Source organism: Rhyacophila brunnea, unplaced genomic scaffold (genome assembly GCF_057557595.1).
Source record: "Rhyacophila brunnea isolate RB1 unplaced genomic scaffold, BYU_Rbru_1.0 scaffold_24, whole genome shotgun sequence".
In the NCBI taxonomy this organism is placed as follows: Eukaryota; Metazoa; Arthropoda; class Insecta; order Trichoptera; family Rhyacophilidae; genus Rhyacophila; species Rhyacophila brunnea.
The window spans coordinates 7622159-7642251 of record NW_028232904.1 but is presented as its reverse complement, the minus strand read 5'-3'; the positions used below and the strand labels follow the sequence as shown (position 1 = coordinate 7642251).

The window sequence follows — 20093 nt, the reverse complement described above, 5'->3', positions numbered from 1 at the left end:
AATAAACAATTCGGTTTGGCCTATTTTGATGGACGGCCTATAAAACTGAATCAATTTCAGTACTTCTGAGTCAACCGAAAACCAGCCTTAAGCCGCGTTGACACAGTCCAAGTACGATCCAAGTAGACTTGGATAGGAATAATTAGTATGAAGATGTCTCATCCAAGTGACAGCTTCATACTATTTATTCCTATCCAAGTGACAGCTCCATACTATTTATTCCTATCCAAGTTAACTTGGATGAGTAGGACGCGGTCCAAGTAGCTTGGATAGGAATAATTAGTATGAAGATGTCACATACGAGTGCACTTGGATAGGAATAAATAGTATGAAGCTGTCACTTGGATGAGACATCTTCATACTAATTATTCCTATCCAAGTCTACTTGGATCGTACTTGGACCGTGTCAACGCGGCTTTAATCATGTTATCAATAAATTCAAAGTTATTATCGCGTACCATCCCAGTGTCATTCAACATAATATAATGATGCATTCTAAAGCTCTGGAGTCAACCTAACGCCAAAGCACTCTCAGCAGGAGTGAAGAGACCGGTATGAAACAGTGTCAACCATGGCCCCCACATCCTGAAGCGGGTCCCCAGGCCAGGATGTTTGGCAGGCCCCCTTACCTATTGCTATGGTTAAGGACAGTGTGATATTCTAAAATCATCATACTCTGCCTACACTAAACCATAAATGAAAAAAAATATTCCTCTATCTATAAAATATTTAAAAATTTATATGGTTTAATGGCATAATTTTAGATATTGTATAGATAAGCAAATATTGTTTGACTATTATCTACTATGGCTTAGATTAGGCAGGGTTCAATTGAATTTTAAAAACTAACAAACACTATCTAAACATTCTAGGTTTAATTCAATGAAAACAAATACATTTGACTGACGTTTATTGTGCACTATATATGTTGAATCATGACAGTATACTTCCACCCCTCGCCACTGATGTCATTATGATACCTTGTCTTTTCTCATCTTAGAAATTAACATTTCAAGACATTATAGCATTTTTTCTAATAATTTTGGAGACATTTTCAATGGAGTTGTAATCGCGCTCATTGTTTTAATTTGTTTTCTTTATGGATTTTCTATTATATTATAATCTATATCTGGTGTTTACGTTGATTATCTATGGTCTGCTTGTTGGGTTCTGTTCAAAATATTATGTATGGATGCAATATCGCAAGTAATTTTAACGGGCGCACATGTAGAAACTGTTACATAATATTAATTGAAATTAACATGAATAATGAATAATAATTCAAAATACTAATAAACTTGAGTTGGCACTTTCCATAATTGAATTTATAGAGATAGTGATAGTTCAAAATATTCCGCGGAATGACGAAACCATAGACCACATCTGTCGCCATACCAGCATGTGACAGTACGTGACGTGATCATAATGTAATCGTAGCATAATTCTCCTACACGGATCCACAATATCAAAAAAAAATTGCCTTCATGAAAAATAAAAATAATCGGACATATTATCTTCTGGGGATGGTTGTAAGAAAGTATGATTTTTGAGTGTAGGGAAATATTTGACAAACTTAAAACACACTATAAGAGAATAATATGTTATTTTCAATATTTTATATCTGTATTATAACATGCATTGAAGTTTGTCACGTAAACAAAGCTGAGAATGAATTCCGCTTCTAACATGCTTGCGTGTGGGCAAGCTAAATATTTTTTTTTTCGACCATGCCCGATCCTAATAAGATCATATGGGCCTCCACAGAGTGGAGGTTTCTGTTAACAGATTTTGTTTTTACGAGAAATGGATGTCAGCCACTTGCCCAACCTATTTGGTCCATACTATGACTCATACTGTGTACTTGCCAGACCCAGGATTCAAATCTGGGACCCATGACGCCATAGGGCATAGGCTGATACTTGGGCCGCGCGGCCATCGTGAATCTAAATCATCTCAATAACAGTAACCTATTTACAAATTATTTATCAATAGCGATGTATAAATATAATTATAATTTTATTACAGCCAATCTCACAACATGTCACATTTGCTCCCATGGAGAGTAGTAACGGGCAGCTAGTATATAATTATCTGAAAGTCCTTTTTTGCAAATTTCATTAATAAATATGTGTAGCTATTGTTTACTTTTGCATTTCTATGCCAAAACATGAGTTGCAATAATTATGAATGAACAATTGCGAATAGTGTTACCATAAGCATGAATACACAACTCCACCCCAGCGCGTCTCAATACATTAATAACTGACTTCACAAATTTCATAAAAAAAACACACGATAATATGCAGCTATTCTCTATGCCATAATAGAGTTGTAACAATTATGAATGAACAAGTAGTAGCAATTAAATAAATTGGAACTATTACGAATATAAACAAGTTGCAATGATTACACACAGATTCTCTAATAATCCCACCATTCCCTGTCTTTTGTTTCTATTTATGTTTATGATATTACGCACTGGAATAAGATTTTGTTGGCAAATCTAACGGCCTGACAAAGTTGGCTCACATCCAACCTTCTTATTACAGCTAACATCTTCATATTTGGACCACTGTATACAAACAACACGGAAACTTCCTTGTTTTGGATTGAATGTTTGGAATACAAGGATTAAATAATAATAAACAGAAGAAAAATTCCAGTCCTGTACGGATATTTTCGGCATTTATGACTGTATACATTTGGCATAACTTTCACATTGGATAGCAATCAGAGAACATAAAAATAATAATGGAAAGTAGGTTATCTATTGGGGGAGGCTGAAAAAGAGTTTAATTCGTAAGCGTGGAGAAATTTGGTATAAACCATGGCCTGAACAAAAATGAACCATAAGTGCGAGTGAGTAAGCATTCGGCACACTTATATCTCCACTCTATGCGTTAGAGTAAGATAGAATTTCTACGGCTGAATTGAAAAAATCGATTTGGCTGATTACATGCATTTAAAAACTGAGAGCTTGCGTTGCTTAGATTATTGTATTTGTGTTAAATATAAAGTTGGTGGTAATTATTTTTAGTTATTTTAATAGAACATGTGGTTAACTATGTTGTGTTTAAATTTGGTAGTCGTACTGAGAAGCAACACGATGGTATAACGTTTCATAGTTAAGTTGATGATAATAAAATCGTTGTTCTACTGTGCGTTATACGCTAGAAACACGGCTTCATTCGGCCGAAAAATAGGCCCTCTCTATATATCATTACTCTAAGGTATAAACTTAAACATGTATTAAGGAATATGTTATTTTCAACAGTTACGCCTGTATCATAATATGCATTGAAGTTTGTCACGTAAACAAATGCGAATCTTTCAAATTATAGACTTAAGCTCAAATTACATTGGCAGATTGCGTCTGGCCCGATCGTCTGCCACGACTATCAAACTCTCACGGCCGCGCAAATTTCAACAGTAGCTTGCTAGGTTTGACAGCTCAGTTTTTTTGAGGTAAAATTGCGCTGGAATACGTTCAGTGTAGCCACCAATCTAAGAAATATCTAGTTTTCGGTCAACCTATATTTTTAAGAATAGCAACACTATATTTATTTTAAACCAATCAAAGGTAAGGACCAACGCGATTGAATCATTGCGTGTAATTGCAAATAGTGTTGAAACATTGGCCACGACAGTTTTTGGAACGGGTTGGGTCTGCGCGTCTGCCAATGTAATTAAGCCTTCATTGTCATAAAGTAATAAATCGTCTCTGGCTTCAAAGCCTTGGTACATGGTGACTGGTAGTCACATTTCTATTTTATTAATCTGTTTTGTCAGTAATTATATCTCTCAGATGGAGCGCACAACATATAAAAACCAGTAAGGGTGGGGCGTGAACAATCAGACATAATGACAAGTTATACCGCATTTACCAGGACTAAAAACTCTCTACCTTCTTACAATTACAGACTGAACTAGACAAGCTATGTCCAGCATATGCCAGAGACACAGGTACAAAAAATGGTCCTCATTGGGAACCCAGTAGAAAAAAGGCCGTTGGGATAGAGTAAAAAGTGACACAAGACCCCTCTACGTCAAAGACTGGATCACACCAGCTGGAGGCAGGCTGTGGAGGAGGTCAAGGCTCTAATTGAACTGTAGAGCCATCGAAAGAAAAAGCTGGATTGCACATAGACTCAGCGTGACTCCAATTTATCGACTGAGTACATATATGATTTAGTTGAGATTCACTAACACAATATGTGTCAGCATTGTTCGTTGGAGAGACAGCTGTTGGAGCTTGCATCGAAGTTGGGAGACGCTCAGCATAAATATCACTAAAGCTTCAAAAACTCCCCATGCCCAGAATCCATATTATTCATAGCGCGTGAGTTGCTTTTCTGTCAGATCATACAGAACACGATAATAAAACGTCTCTGGTTAAGAAATTTCCGTCTAACAATTAAAACACTGCATTGGTTTATTTCTAATGGATGAATGTACCCAATATTTCCACGTACTTATTTCCTATTTTCCAAAGTACCAATACATAATCAGTTTATGATATACAATGACGTTTATCCGACGTTTTAATGCATTGCAAGAGAGTGAATGCAACTTTATTGGCTTTTCTCAATTGGGGTTATGTTGGTGCCGTATGTTGCACTCTGGACGATAATTAGGACTATAATATTGAACTAAAATGCTGAAACGAGATGGCCAGAACGGCTTTCACACAACTGAGGACGAAATACTATATAGCCACATAATTTGGGAAACAGAATGAGAACCGTAAGACGCTACGTTTTATGATCCTACTATACATAGTGGAGACGTGGACACTCACAGACACGAGATTAATAAAACATAAAACTTTGAAATGTGGGTGTACAGAAGTATACTCCACACCTGCTGAAAGGACATACTTACAAATGTCGAGGTGATATTGATGATGAAAAAGAAAGAAGAAATAATCAAACAAATTCAGAAGAAAAAGGGAAAAGATGCCCAAAATTATCGCCGGTGTTAATAATAACGGATATGGGACAGAAAGGAGAAGATCAATATTGATATAAAACTGATCACTGTCGTAGTACAAAATGATTGTTAATCTGCTTTTTCAATAAATAATATAGTATTTATTATTTAACGAAAGCCAGGCGGTTACGTGTCAGGCTTAAAATGTCATGGGTCCCGAGTTCGAATCCTGGGTCTGGCAAAAAAATCACATACTGATTTTCAACATCAATGATATTCATTTCTTGTAAAAACAAAAAATCTGTTAATAAAACATCCATCCTAGGGAGGCCCATAATATGATATTTTTAGGATCGGACATGTTTTAAAAAAAAACTGTAAAATATCATATCGTCTCTGTTCTGGCAGAACACACTAACTGGAGAATACTAGTTTTGAGTAATTTGACTTTGAAGTTGTTAAAATGTTTGAAATGGTCTATCATGTGAGTTTATTAAGTAATCGTAAAAAGGATGACTTTAAAATATAGACTGTTTCTTTATTAAGAAGGTTTCCAGACGGTAAAGTTTGAAATAAGGAACATTTTGGTATAACTAACTCAATATGTCATTTTTTCGAATTAGTGTCTTCTGCCAGAACAGTGACGATATAATCTAAGTATAGTAGAACCTTGATATAACAGACCAATGCGGGTGAGGGGGTCCGTTAATGCCGAAAGCACGTTATATAAAAACACAAACCAAACCCTGTTTATTCGTCTTCGGATGATATATCCACACACACGTTGCGGAGTAACGTTAATTTTCGATGTCGACGCGCTTGCTTTCGGTAATCCTGCTTTGAAAAAAGAATCAAGTTTTGTTTGCACTTTTGAAGTCTGCTGTTTTTTTATAATCAATTGTCAAAATGCGTTTAATATAGTTGAATTTCATTATCCGACGAATAGTCAATTAATGTTATTAGACACTTATCTCTCTACTTACTCATTAGCAGTATGTTTTTAACAATTTTCACATTTGACCGGATATTTTGACCGTTATATCCGAAGTCCGTTATATCGAGGTTCTACCATATATTACATTATCATTTTGATAAATGGAATTCTACTAAGCAATAACCAATTATCACCTCATAATACTGAGCGTGTTATGTATGCGAATATCAGAGCAGAGAACTGAACCCAGGATCCGTTATAATCACACAACTATTATGGATCCGGAACCCTAATGTCAGAATTCGCATTCCAACAGTTCAACATGTACTGTTATTTCTATACATGCGACATTCATGTACGACTGATTAAAGATGTGTGAGACAGAGGCTGCCTATTAATGAATCATACAATATAACAATTGTCTCGTGATGTCATGACTAAAGCGCTACGTTTCCATCCAATGGATGTGATTCATGATCCCTTTTAACACAAGAACGAGTTAGAGCATTGTCCATGAACGCATTCGATTTTGTTGTTCGTAACTCAGATAACCTAAATAATCAGGAGACATGAAATGTATTTCAGTGACTCACTTCCCAGTTTCCCTTCTTTAGTTTTATTTTATTCAGTTAGAAATTAAGTATGACCAAATCTTTTAAATTTGTGGTGATCAATCATGGATTAAGTCCAAAAACTTCTAGTGTAGAAGTATCCTAACAGTGGCAAAGGGTGCAGGTAGGCTTGATCCTACATAAATAGTGCACACTAAACTTTATCAGTCAAAACGTATTTGCTTTCATGAACTAAGACAACAATGTGTAGATAGTCTATGTTAGTTTTTAAAAATCAATTAAACCCTGCCTAATCCAAACCATAATAGTTTAGGTATGCTATGGCTATGGGCAATCTGACAAAAATAGTGCACACTTTTCCAATAATACTTATTTATTTTGTTTTCGTTGAATCCATGATTATGAATTTTAAAAACTAATCAGCACCATTTGCAAATTGTATTCTTAGTTAAAAGAAAACAAATAAGCATGACTGACAAAGTTCAGTGTGCAATATTTATGTTGAATCTTAACAGCCTACCTCCACCCCTCACCACTGTATCCTAAACATACTTTTTGCAAGGATTGTTTGGTAGGTATTCCCTAAACTTGACGCAAACACGTCATGTATACTTTAAAAAAAAACAACATGTCGTCGTTGAAACTAGAAAATTGTGTAACTCCGTTTTAATCGAAAATTGACTTTGAATGCCATCTAGTGGCCGTTGATAATATCTATCCGTCTTGCAAATTTTGTAATTCCAGAAAAATTGTATCATTGTTAAATCATGGATGATTTCACTCCAAAACCATACATTTGTATAGGAAACCATAATGTTTTTTGTCTCTCCTGTAAAGTAGTGTTTTTGGAGTTACACAATTTTCTAGTTTCAACGACGAGTGGATTTAGCCTAGACGCCTAGAACTTAAATTTTACCCATTTAACCAAAGACGAGAACACTTGTCTCTATCCCATTGTTCCATTGCGGAGGGCATAAAAAATATTTGATAATAACTATACCGCTTCAGAGTCTGCTGGTAAGGCCATTTTGGATTTTACTCCATTGTTTTTGGCTTTTATACGTATAAGCTCATCTGTAAAACTGCGTTTGGCAATTAAACTATACCTAAAAATGTTAGGATCCTTATTATATAAAATTTAATCCAATATTCATAAATTTCGTGAATACTATTCAGTATTGAATTTTTAAAAAATAAAATATATACCTACCTATATACCTATAGGTAAACAGCTGTATTTTTTTGATATCAAGATCTATGGTTCTCCTTAGGCACAGAGAAAATTTAATTCCTAATTTAAATTGATACAACTAAGGAGCAAGGGTAAACTTAAGTAGGTACATACTGTCAAAAATATAATTAGCCACTATTATAGGTACCTACTTTATATAAGTTTTAAAATCTAATCGTTGTCATAGGGAGTATTAGAACATTTTTTGATTACTGCCACGCATTCTTTCAAAATTTTTAAATGTAAATAGGTACGTAAATCATTTTTTGTATGAACGTTTATTGTCAACATTACAGGCAAAAAAATACACGATATGTCTATTGTACGTCGAGGATTAAGATAACGGACACGTCACTATTATATTTTATAAATATATAATTGCGCAACGGGAGAGACGATATTAACTTATTCCAGTGTTTTTTGCCCTGAAAGATTCGTCAAAATTCATAATATTCCACATAATAAGTCGTGTAGTTTTCAATCCAAATAATGTTGCTAATGCATGAATTTTGCTTTCTGTCGTTGCGCGGAAAAATAACAACATTGGCATAATCACTCTCTGCGGTAATTTGGATATGTTTTATAATTGATTTTAAACAGATTTGGGTGCAATTTAAAATAATAAATCCATAGTTTTGATTATTGTAAAATCAGCCGGCCAGACAAAATGGCGTCCTAGAGGAGAAGGCAGATAATTTGACTCCGAAAAAATGCACAACTAACGAAACACGGCCATAAAAGGACACCTCGGGAGCGATATTTCGTGACGGGATTAATGCCGCTTTAAATAAAAAATAATTTGCTAACCTTTGCACATAATTCGTAGTATTACAATTGACGTTAAATCACACTACCATTTCTGAAGTGAAACGATTTTGAGATGTATGATTTTGACGTACAAGAATGAAAACTGCATTTTCTACCATAAACAACCATTGGGCGGTCCCGACTCCCGATAATGCGACAACTTGCAAATACTTGAAAAAAAACAAAAAAATATTTTCATTTTCAGTTTTATTTGTATTTAATATTAGGTATTATATTATAATACCTATATGTTTAATATTATTTTTTAAAACAATATTTTTATCTTTACTGATCAAAACGTATTAATATGTTACAGCTAAAATGCTAATCATTTATCCCAATCGTTACTGTTCTGGCAGAAACACTAATTCGAAAAAAATACATATTGAGTTAGTACCAAAATGTTCCTAATTTCAAACTTTACCGGCTGGAAACCTTCTTAATAAATAAACAGTCTTTATTTTAAAGTTATCCTTTTTACGATTACTTAATAAACTCACATGATAGACCATTATTTCAAACTTTTTAACAACTTCAAAGTCAAATTACTCAAAACTAGTATTCTCCAGTTAGTGTGTTCTGCTAGAACAGAGACGCCATCGTGTCATTATAAAATAAGCTCGGTGTTCTATTTAATTTTTCATATTTTAAAAACCACTAGATAAGTACTTACTTTAAACACATTTTTCAAATTTTAATTGAACTCGGAAGTATATTTTAATATCTGCCGATCCGAGAAAAGAAGGTGTTCGAAAAAGATAATAATGTAAAAAAAGTTCTTGACTTCGATAAATAATGGGATTTCTTGAATTATTCCTAGGTATCTAAATAAAACCACGAATTTTCTCAAACTTTTTGAGAAAATCACACAAAACACATCTTTGAATAGATTCATAGACAAAAAGTTTGAAAATAAATTATAATAAATTAATGGTCGTGGTTAACGTTGATACGATTATTTAACCCCAATCGTCAAAACATTATCTGACGTATTTTTACACAAAATTACCTAATAGGTATATCACTGCGATCCCTTGCAATGACATTAATATGGACGAAGCATCTGGAAAAAATATGACACTCACTTTTTTGTCGGGTCTGCCGAATGGCATAATCTGTTCTAACGCCATTACAATAAAGGTGATATTGCTATAAATTCTCAATGCTTTTTGTCGGGTCTGCCGAATGGTTCGGTTCGAACGGGTTCGCTCAAATGAACATTGACACTAGAAACACTGTTCTAACGCCATTACAATAAGGGTGATATTGCTATAAATTCCCGATGCGTGATATCGCATAATGGAAATTGCGTGACGTCTACCTATTCATGTGCGAATGTCGCTATGCGCGAATTTACTTGCTAGCTACTGTATTGAGTGCGTTGTCCATTAATAATGTCATTGATCCCTTGTATAATGACAAATGTTGACATTCTGTTCTTGGCTAGGCAATGTACCTACTATTGCATAATACTATTATGCAAAGAGCAGACGGGTACTACCCACCTAATATCTGTACCTCAGAGGCAGACGGATGCAACTCCATTTTTGGGGAAAATGGTTTTTTTTAAGAGTCGTCATGCGAAAGGCTTTATTTATTAGAGGCAGAGAGATGGAAGTCCTAGTCCAAGATATGCATGGAATAAAGATGCAAGTGCCATACCTACCTTAGAGGCAGAAGGATGCAAATCCAATAATCCACTAATATAAAATTCTCTCAAACCGTCTGCAATATGTACTAGACGAGAACCAGCCAGGAGAACGAGCTTTAGAGGAGGATACAGCACTATGGACCATATCCAAGTCATCAGAGAAATCAGAGCGGTAACAGGAATACAAACTGCCGCTATCCATGGGTTTTATAGACTATGAGAAAGGGTTCGATTCCATAAAGAAATTTTCAATACTCGATGCACTCAGAAATCAAGGAATCCCCGAGCGCTATATAAATATTTTCAATAATATATACAGTAGCGCAACAACATCTCCATAAACCATCGCGCATTTCCTATCAGCAAAGGAGTCCGACAAGGTGATACAATCTCACCTAAACTATTTACAGCTACACTTGAAGACTTATTTAGAGAACTTAACTGGAATGTCGCGGCCCCCCATAAATGGAGAATACGTGAATCATCTGCGCTTTCCCGATGACAATAAATAGTAGTTTGCAAGACTCAGAAGACCTCCAAAGCAGAATGCAGGAACTCGCTGGAGTAAGCAACAAATGTGTCAAAGAAGAAAGTCATGTTCAACTGCTTTGCGGGCCAAAAAGAGATCCTCATCAATGGCATTCAGCTCGTACAGGTGAAAAACTACATCTATCTGGCACAACAAGTGTGTATAGATGGATGTATATTTGATGAAATTGATCGCAGAGTAAAGCTAAGCTGGAGTGCTTTTGGCCGCCTGAATAATTTATTCAAAAATGACCTCCCACTGTACCTAAAGTGCAAAGTGTTCAACCAGTGTGTACTTCCCGTAATCATATGCGTGTGAAACACGGACCCTAAGTAAAAGAGAGATCCAGAAACTTAGAGTAGCACAACGTGGTATGGAAAGGTGCATGCTGGGCATAACGCAAACGGACAAAAAGAAGAATGAGTGGATAAGGGAACAGACAAGGATTAATGATGAGATAGAGTTTGCTAAAACCTCAAATGGAAATGGGCTGGACACATAGGTCAAAGAAAGAACAATCGTTGGACAAATTTATTCATCCAGTGGTATCCAAGAGGTACAAAACATCCGCAAGGTAGATCTAGAGGCCGCTGGATCGATGAAATGATAAAGCTCTGCGGAAAAACTTGGCAACGCAACGCACAGGGACGAAAGAAGTGGAATCAACTTTGAGATTAGCGAGGCCTTCATCCAGCAGTGAATAGATTCAGGCTGGTGATGATGATGAATACATAATAAAAATTTTTAAAAAATGTGTTTTGCTTTGTTATATTTATACTTATAATTTTTTTTACTTATAATTTGTTTTATATTGGCTAGGTAAATAAGATAAAAATCCACATTTAACAAAATATCTTTAGAGGCAAAATGATGCAAATCCACAATACGTTTTTTATTTTATTTTTTTTAGATATAAAATTGTATTATTCGAATTTGACTTTGAAGTCCTCGAGATAGGGTTTGCTCTTTCTTCTTCGCGTGAGGTTATATTCTACTAATTTATTTTCCTTTTTCTTGTCGTTGGTCATTCCTCTCTTTTCATTTACTGGTCATACCCTTTTTTATGTAGGGAGTTTGGCATTCCTTTGTTTTCACATTATGGATTTGGCTTTCTTATAGTTTACATGTTGCGCTGACAGTTCATTCTAACTATTAAAAAAATTATCTTGAACGAACGTTAAGTGATAGTTAAGTGAACGTTAAGTGATCAGTGATTGTGGCGCAACATCTGAATGACCGTGAGGAGGATATTCTAAAAGCAATGGACATCAGACGGCGAAGCAGAACTACCACGGGAGGAAAAGTTCAACGTACGAGCGTCGATTAAGATGCTGATGGTTGAGGTATCCTCGTTACGTACCTTATTTTAGCAGGGGGACCGGCAAGGAGTGGCACAACGCCCAAAAATTAATTCTTGGCGGCCCCTACGGTCGTAGAGTTAGGTATATATGACAAGTTGCGTCGGTGCGACCATTCGTCATCAGCTAACCATCTGACGGAGAGGACCATCGCGGCCCTCCAGAATACGATGTTTTCCCGACGGGACAGCTTCTGGAAGGGTATGCAAGGGTTAGTGGATTGGGCAACCATTCCTCAAAACATCATAACAGCGATGGGCCTGTACCAAAAAATCGAAGAGGGTTTTGGGGACAACGCATAATAAAATTTTCGAGAACATGACTCAGATCCTTACCGGAAGGATACCTTCACTCGGGAGGCACGTCCTGTGGGAAGGGAGTTCTCCATCGGAGGTACGGGCTCCACCAGGGATCCGTACTCTAAGCGGAGGTGACCGTATCTGGACGACCAACAATATTGGGGGCCGCCTAAGAGACTGGCGTAGTGTACCCCCCTCCACGAGGAAGGTTGCATTGCCGACGGCTACAAAGCTCCAGTCATAAATATTGTCGAGGTCACATACTCGCCAATAAGCTACAATCCCACCACAGGCCTAACAGGACATCATGTGGTGGCTCCAGGTGATAGGCTTCTCAGAGTTGACACACAGAACGACATTTAATCACTTCCTGACGACAGACGCAGCCGACACAGGCTAGGGAGCCCAACTGAATGAACACCACCTATCAGGTACGTGGGAACAAGACCATTTAGCATGGCATGGCATTCCAACATGAAGGAAATGTTTGCAATTCAATCTCGGGTACAATCAATCATAGGATCAGATCTGCTTCTGCAGACAGACAACAAAACAGTGGTGGCATACATCAACAACGAGGGCGGCACAAAATCTGTCACCCTCCTAAACCTATGCCGACAGATACTAGTATTTACCAGTCGAGCCAACAACACGTTTACTGCACAATACTTCCGCGGAAATTACAACTGTGTGGCAGATCATCTCTCCCGCAGACAACTCATTCCCAAGTGGCACCTCATCAACACCGCAATCATCCCCCTGTTTCAAAGATGGGGTGTACCCGAGGTGGATTTATTCGCAAGCGAAACAGCACATGTCGTTGCAACGTATCTGTCATGAGAAGTTACAGACAGTGGCGCGCTGTTTCACGACGCCTTCAGCCGAGTATAGGACTTGCGTGGATATTTCCCCCACCAAACTTACTTTCACGAGTCCTAGCGCACCTGAACTCAGCAAAAGGGAAGTACTTACTAGTGGCACCGAGCTGGAAACAATGCTTTTGGGAAGTGGACTTACGAAAAAGGGTGATAGTACCTCCTTATACAATGCCTCACCTACATACGACACTAGTAGGTATGGAGACCAACCGTCCACCTCCAAGGACCCAGGACCCGTCCCTTTGACTATGGTTTATTTCGGGTGGGGTGAAATAACATCAAATTGAATGGTGGAAGAAAGGGCACTCCTTATTTCCAAATGGCGGCCATCGACTCTAACAACTTACAACCAGCTTGGAACAAATGGAAGTCAATGACATGGTGTAACATGAACCTAATGGATCATAATAGCCCTCAACCAATGGAATTGGCCAGATACCTAGGCTACTTGCACAACATGGAGGGTTTGTCGTACAACACCATCCTGGTGCATAAGTCAACCATAGCCACATTTTGCACCGATTATCATTGTAGATATCAGCATGTGGTGGTGGTACAACACAATATGTTACAAGCAATTTCGGTACACAAAACGAAACCTGTCAAACCACCGGTTTGGGATCTAGGACGAGTGGTAGATCATCTTAGGAAAACAGCACCGGTGGAGTACAACCTATTCGAAACGTCTCGTAGGACAGCTACCTACTCGGCTGCTTCTCGCATCGGGACGAAGGGTTCATGACCTTACACTACTCAGTAATAGTAGACAATGGATTAGTGGATAAAGGTGACCACATAATTGTATGGCCAATGTTTTGCGCAAAGACAGATACCGCCAAGCATCGTCAATCGGAATGGAAGCTAAGCGCTTCCACGTGTCAAAACATCGACTCAGTATTCTGGTTACGGAAACTCGTCTGCATGTCAAACCCAAGGAGAGAGGAAGGATATTTCGGAATTATTTATATCTTCAAGAGGACCACCAAAACCAGCCACCAAGACAGTTATAGGGAATTGGATAAGGTCAGTACTGTTGGAAGCAGGTGTCCAAGAACCACTAGGCAGTGTCCGCTCAGTGGTGGCTTCCTTAAACTGTAAATATACCCAATAGATGATATCTTAAAGAGAGGTAACTGGCGTAGTGAGTCGACATTTCACGACAACTACCAGAGAACGATGGACACACCACTATCAGAAGGGGAAAAGAACCCATTAACTTCTCTAATCAACCATATACATTGAAAGTCACGATGGTCTATACCTCGTCAATGAATCATTGTCACATACAGGAATTTGGCATACCCAACACCAGGTGATAACAAACAGATATCTCAAGGACTTCAAAGTCAAATTCGAATAATGAAAGGAGTTTTACCTACCAATAAAACTCTTATTATTCATGTTGACTTTGAAGTCCAGGTAACTTCTACCTGGTTCCTTGAGCCATATCATAATGAAAACAAAGGAATGCCAAACTCCCTACATAAAAAAGGGTATGACCAGTAAATAAAAAGGAAGGAATGACCAACGACAAGAAAAAGGAAAATAAATTAGTAGAATATAACCTCACGCGAAGAAGAAAGAGCAAACCCTATCTCAAGGACTTCAAAGTCAACGTGAATAATAAGAGTTTTATTGGTAGGTAAAACTCCTTTCATTATATTTATTCCTTTCTTACATATTCCAGAAGTACTTTAATTGAATTAGAATAAAAAAAAATGATCATTACATGTATATTTTCAAAGAAGTTATGAATATTCGTTTAGAATAAAAATTGTTTTTTGGCTCTCCTGAATAATTGGGTATTTGGCACTTGCATCCGTCTGCCTCTGAGGTACAGATATTTTTTTAAATTTTTGGAAAAATAAAAAAGATCGGGTAATTTCCATATATAAATACGTCAATGGCAACTCTAGTCAATCGAGTATCTATGGTCATGTATATTATCTATGGTCATAATAATAATTCATTATTAGTTTGTCTATGATTATTTGTCTATTGTTCATATTTTGACGGTTGCCGGGTTAGGGTTTGTTTTTGTTTTGATCGTACGGTGGATCAATTTTATTATTGTAGAATTTGCACAAAATGTTTCCTCACGCCGATGGCACCAACGCTTAAATTTAGTGACGGTATGCTTATTTTCATTGACATGTTCGTTGTGCATTTGTTATGTTATGTACGTTTCCACATTGAAATATATAATATTTTGGTACAAGTCGGTTATGTGGAATAAATACAGCAGCAAACACATTTTGAAAATACCCGATATAAGTAATGGATTACTTGTTAGTTTGGGTTAGTTTAGGTTAACCTAACAAATAATCCAGTATATCGGGTATTTTCAAAATGTGTTTGCCGCTGTATTCCACATAACCGACTTGTACCAATATTTTTTTTACAGAAGAGAATGTTCCATGGGGCCCTAATCTATGAACCAAAATGTCTAAAGAGAAACATGTTAAATATCTTATCTATTACGCCGGTTGGAATAAAAGGTAAGTGTTTGCATCTTATTAGGTAACAAATCTCAAATGGGTCTAATGAAGGTACTACGATCCAAGGTATTGAACCGGCACTTGAAATGCATTTTGTACAAAACACTAATAAGACCAGTTGTCTATGGCTCGGAAACCTGGTGCACGACTAAAAGCATGGAAAAAATGTTGGGCTCACCTGAGCGGAGCATGCTATGTGGTATCTTTGGATCCATCAATGACGCACAGTCGGAATGGAGACGAATATACAATACTGTCTGGTCCGCACAATGTACATTCCATCAAATGGGCTGCCTTACATAACTGGTCCATGTAAAGAAGACGAACGCGTGACTCGTGATAAAAAATACTGACATTCGGGAAAGCAGAAGGCAAACAAAGCCCTGGTCGACATCATACATGATAGAAGGTTAGTGTTAAGTTGGATTAAAAGACTTTGGATGTCCTATACTGGAGGGAAGCTGCTTTGGACAGACCTAGATGGAGACGAATGCTGGAGGTGGCTGAGACCCACACATGATTGTATCGCAAGGAATAAGAAGTTTGCATCTTCATGAATATCACAATGGGTTACATGTAAATTGTATGTATTACATTTCATCGTAGCACAGTTCACCGTGAGCTTTCTTATCGGGAAGAGTTGACCGTATACTATACGGAAATTAACCGGAAGTTACACAACTTGAGGACGCAATTAAATATCGAAATACGCAAATTGGACATAGTTATGCAGAAAGTAGCCAGTCCACAAAAAATTTAAAATGAGATTTGATATAGATCAGACGCGAGAGGGTTTTCTCTACATTCTGCTGAAAATAGCCAAGCCGCAAAAAAATTATTCTTGAAATAAAATACTATTTACAATTTGACATTTTTAATAATCATGTTGTTACTAAAGTGCCATTATCTCAGCTCGACATTATTGTGGACTGGCTACATTCTGCATAACTAAGTTCAATTAAAGAAATGAAAAAGTGGATGGGAAGCCAATGAAACGTATTTTACCAGCACATGGGAATTTTTTGATGCGTTGAAATTCACGATGCCGACAAACACAGACAAAATTTTTTTTAATTTTCATCAAATATATTATGAAGATATTGTGTGACAAAATAAAAATTCAGAGAAATGCTTCAATTGACTATGGATAAATTAAATGTTCAACTTATACTGCCGCTCTACTTCTCCCTCTGTTACACTCTTCTCGGATTTCCTTACTATTTTGACTGAAATTAGTGATACGTGTTGCTTGTAATGGAAATAAGACATTGTCGTGTCGATTTTCTTCTCGCCAGTTGTCAGAGACGATGTCTCCATCGACTTCTCTATCAAATGTGCCAAGAGGTGCATATAAATGGCGGTTATGAAAAGTTATGTAGAACACATATCACACATACAACACTTTTTACATTCTCCAGACAAAGCTTGATTGGTTTACTTAAAACTCTGAATAGGTTTCCAATAATTATACCAAATGCATTTTCTACAACTCGTCTGGCTCTGGAGTGTCTCTAATTATACACATGATTTGGCCCCGGTTGATTTGGAAAGGGTACTGTTTCATGAGATAAATTTTCAATGCAAATGCGTCATCTACTATTATTACGTGTGACACTTGCATAGTTCTGCCTCGCAGAGGTTGAGGAGCTGGAATGTTCAGTATACCTTCTTCTATAGCTCTTAAAACAGAGTAGTTCTCAAATACCCCACCATCAGATACCCTTCAATTGCAACCGACGTCTATATAAATAAACTTGTAAATGGCATCTACCAATGCCATTAAAGCAATGCTAAATTTACCTTTGTAGTTATAATAAAGACGCCGACTATTTTTTGGTGCTTGCATAATTACATGTTTTCCGTCTAGTGCTCCAATAGCATTTGGAAAGTTCCATTGCCTTTCGAATTGATTTGATATTTCTTTCCAATCTTCGGTTAAATTTGGTGTCTGTAAAAAATGCATATATTATAATATATTATTATTTAATTTCAGCAATTACTAAGGAGCAAGGAGAATCATGAACCGTCAACAGTCCCTACAACGAGTGCCAAATCAACGCCTGGAGGTAATACAAAACCCCTGGCAAGCAAGTGAAAAAAGGAGGATGAGGTGTTGAAAAAGCCACTAGAACCCATGAATGCACCGCACCGCTGGATGATGTTTAACTTTGTTGCGTCTTTGTGAAATTTCAGGTACGATAAAAATAATAGATGGGTCAAACGGAAAATCCAGATATTTATTTTGGAGGTTGAAGAGAAAGATGACTTGACTTGGAGGAACAGCAGCGAGTTCATTCGATTCCAATTTATACTTTGATGCCAAATCGTCTCTGTTCTGGCAGAACACACTAACTGGAGAATACTAGTTTTGAGTAATTTGACTTTGAAGTTGTTAAAAAGTTTGAAATAATGGTCTATCATGTGAGTTTATTAAGTAATCGTAAAAAGGATGATTTTAAAATAAAGACTGTTTATTTATTAAGAAGGTTTCCAGACGGTAAAGTTTGAAATAAGGAACATTTTGGTACTAACTCAATATGTAATTTTTTCGAATTAGTGTCTTCTGCCAGAACAGTGACGAAATATTCCATGGACGTCACCAGAATATGATGACGAAACAATGTTTAATGTATAAACTTTTTATGTATTTTCTGTTTATACCACTAACCATTAAAAATATATGTAATTTGCATTTTGTTGTTTCACTCACCTTTAGATAATCCGCATTTAAAACGTCGTAAATAGCCGGACGGCATTTAGGTATTATTTTCGAAATTGTTTGCACAGGTGTCAATAAATACATGATTGAATGGTAACTGTACCCTAAAAAAATAGTTTTTTTAGCATTTCAATATAGAACAAGGTTAGATGAATAAAGTAATATAATAATAATTTAATCAAACCATATTTCCTTACCTGAAGCTAAAAATCTTAAAGTTACAGCCAATCAATCGTTCACCCGCAGATAGACATTGTAAACTTTGTGTTTTGTTTTTTAATTTTCGGTGACACTTTCTCTGACAAAAAATCGAGATCACAACTTATCATGCGCAGAAGGTTCTTATAACATTATGGATCTTCACTTTTCAGTTCCACCATCAGTCGATTATATTATGACCCCAATTCCTGTGTCTTTTTCATCCAATCTTTCTCTCAAATCAATCTAATCTGCCTTCGACGTCGTTTGATCAAAATACACGACTGATGCAGCACAACGTTCGTCCATGGTCGACTATTTTGTACTGATATGAATGAGTGTCGCAAAAAGTGTATTAATAGGTAGCGGAATACCATTTGGGAAATGCTGAGAAGAGCATCTTAGTGATAAGTAGGAGGACCTGGCCTGGGCGCCCGCTTCAGGATGTGGGGGCCATAGCGGAAGGTTTGGAGTAACAGCTGCAGATATGAAAATTTTAACTTAGCTTGCCAGTTCTTCAAGTCAACTGGATTCCGGAATCCTGAAAGACTGCTAAATACTTCTGTCGAATATGAACTTCTTGTCGACGTGTTAAAACTGTGATCTAACAATCCCCTCCAGTGCACAAATCACACTTCCGTTTTCGAATGAGGAACGCCCCTAAATCATCATTTCAATTTACGCTCCCGTGGTGTACGCATGTCAATTTACGTAATTTGAAGCTTATTATAATGAAAATATGTCTAAAACGATCAGGAGTGATGTTAAAATTATTATTAGTAAACTTATGGTTTATTGCGAAGAAAATGAGTAGCATCTAAAAGGAGAGTAGATTCATTATTTAAATACACCTTTAGCACGCGTTGCCATGACAGGTGCGTCGCTAGAAGTCTTCTACATGCGATTACAGCGACTTCCTGTTATCGCCAATTTTTTTTTGTCAGACAAGTATCAGTTTTCCAATATACTCACGATAGCGGATACATTTTAAATAATCCAATGAACTGCACAGTTTCAGGTTGAAAAAAGGTTGGAGAGTCTTTAATCTGTAAGCCCTTGTTAATTCTAATCAATACCTCCACGCTGGTAGGTCTTTTGACTCACACTGATGCGTAATGTGTAACATAGGGACTGAGGATGAAGGAACGAATACAAATATTAAAACTTGAGAGCGGTGGCTGTTTTCCATGAAAGACGATGCGGTCACTTCATTAGAATGTATCGATATCCTAGTTTGAAAAATGATCGAAGCATAAAAAATAATCCTGAAAACATAATTGTCGTCATATTGTAATACAATATATTATTACGATGGTTTATCGTTAAAATGTTCACGTGGGTGTCTAAAAACTTGTCAACTCCACTGTCTGAGAGTGAGTTTCGTAGAAATAGATGGTGGGTATGCAAATTTAAGATTTTTGGTGTATTGATAACCGAAAATAAATAATAAAATAGGTAATGCCGGTCCGCCATGTCAGACCTTTATTGAG

At 36.7% G+C, this 20093-nt stretch overlaps 1 protein-coding gene and 2 long non-coding RNA genes across 5 annotated transcripts in view; 1 reads left to right on the top strand and 2 right to left on the bottom strand.

Annotated features, from left to right (window-relative positions):
- faf (ubiquitin carboxyl-terminal hydrolase-like faf) overlaps positions 1-8614 on the bottom strand; it is a 71767-nt gene extending 63153 nt beyond the window's left edge. For all 3 annotated transcript variants that reach the window (XM_085951219.1, XM_085951218.1, XM_085951220.1), the window contains exon 1: positions 8474-8614. The gene's annotated coding sequence lies outside the window, so the exon portion shown is untranslated. The remainder of the gene's footprint in view (positions 1-8473) is intronic.
- Positions 8615-15188: 6574 nt separating this feature from the next.
- LOC147068981 (uncharacterized) lies at positions 15189-18378 on the top strand. Its single transcript, XR_015071233.1, has 3 exons — positions 15189-15320; positions 15593-15686; positions 17680-18378. It is a non-coding gene; the product is annotated as an uncharacterized LOC147068981 (long non-coding RNA).
- Positions 16690-18936, bottom strand: LOC147068980 (uncharacterized). Its single transcript, XR_015071234.1, has 3 exons — positions 18603-18936; positions 18397-18509; positions 16690-17634 (listed from the first exon to the last, which is right to left on the bottom strand). It is a non-coding gene; the product is annotated as an uncharacterized LOC147068980 (long non-coding RNA).
- Between the last annotated feature and the right edge of the window lie 1157 nt (positions 18937-20093).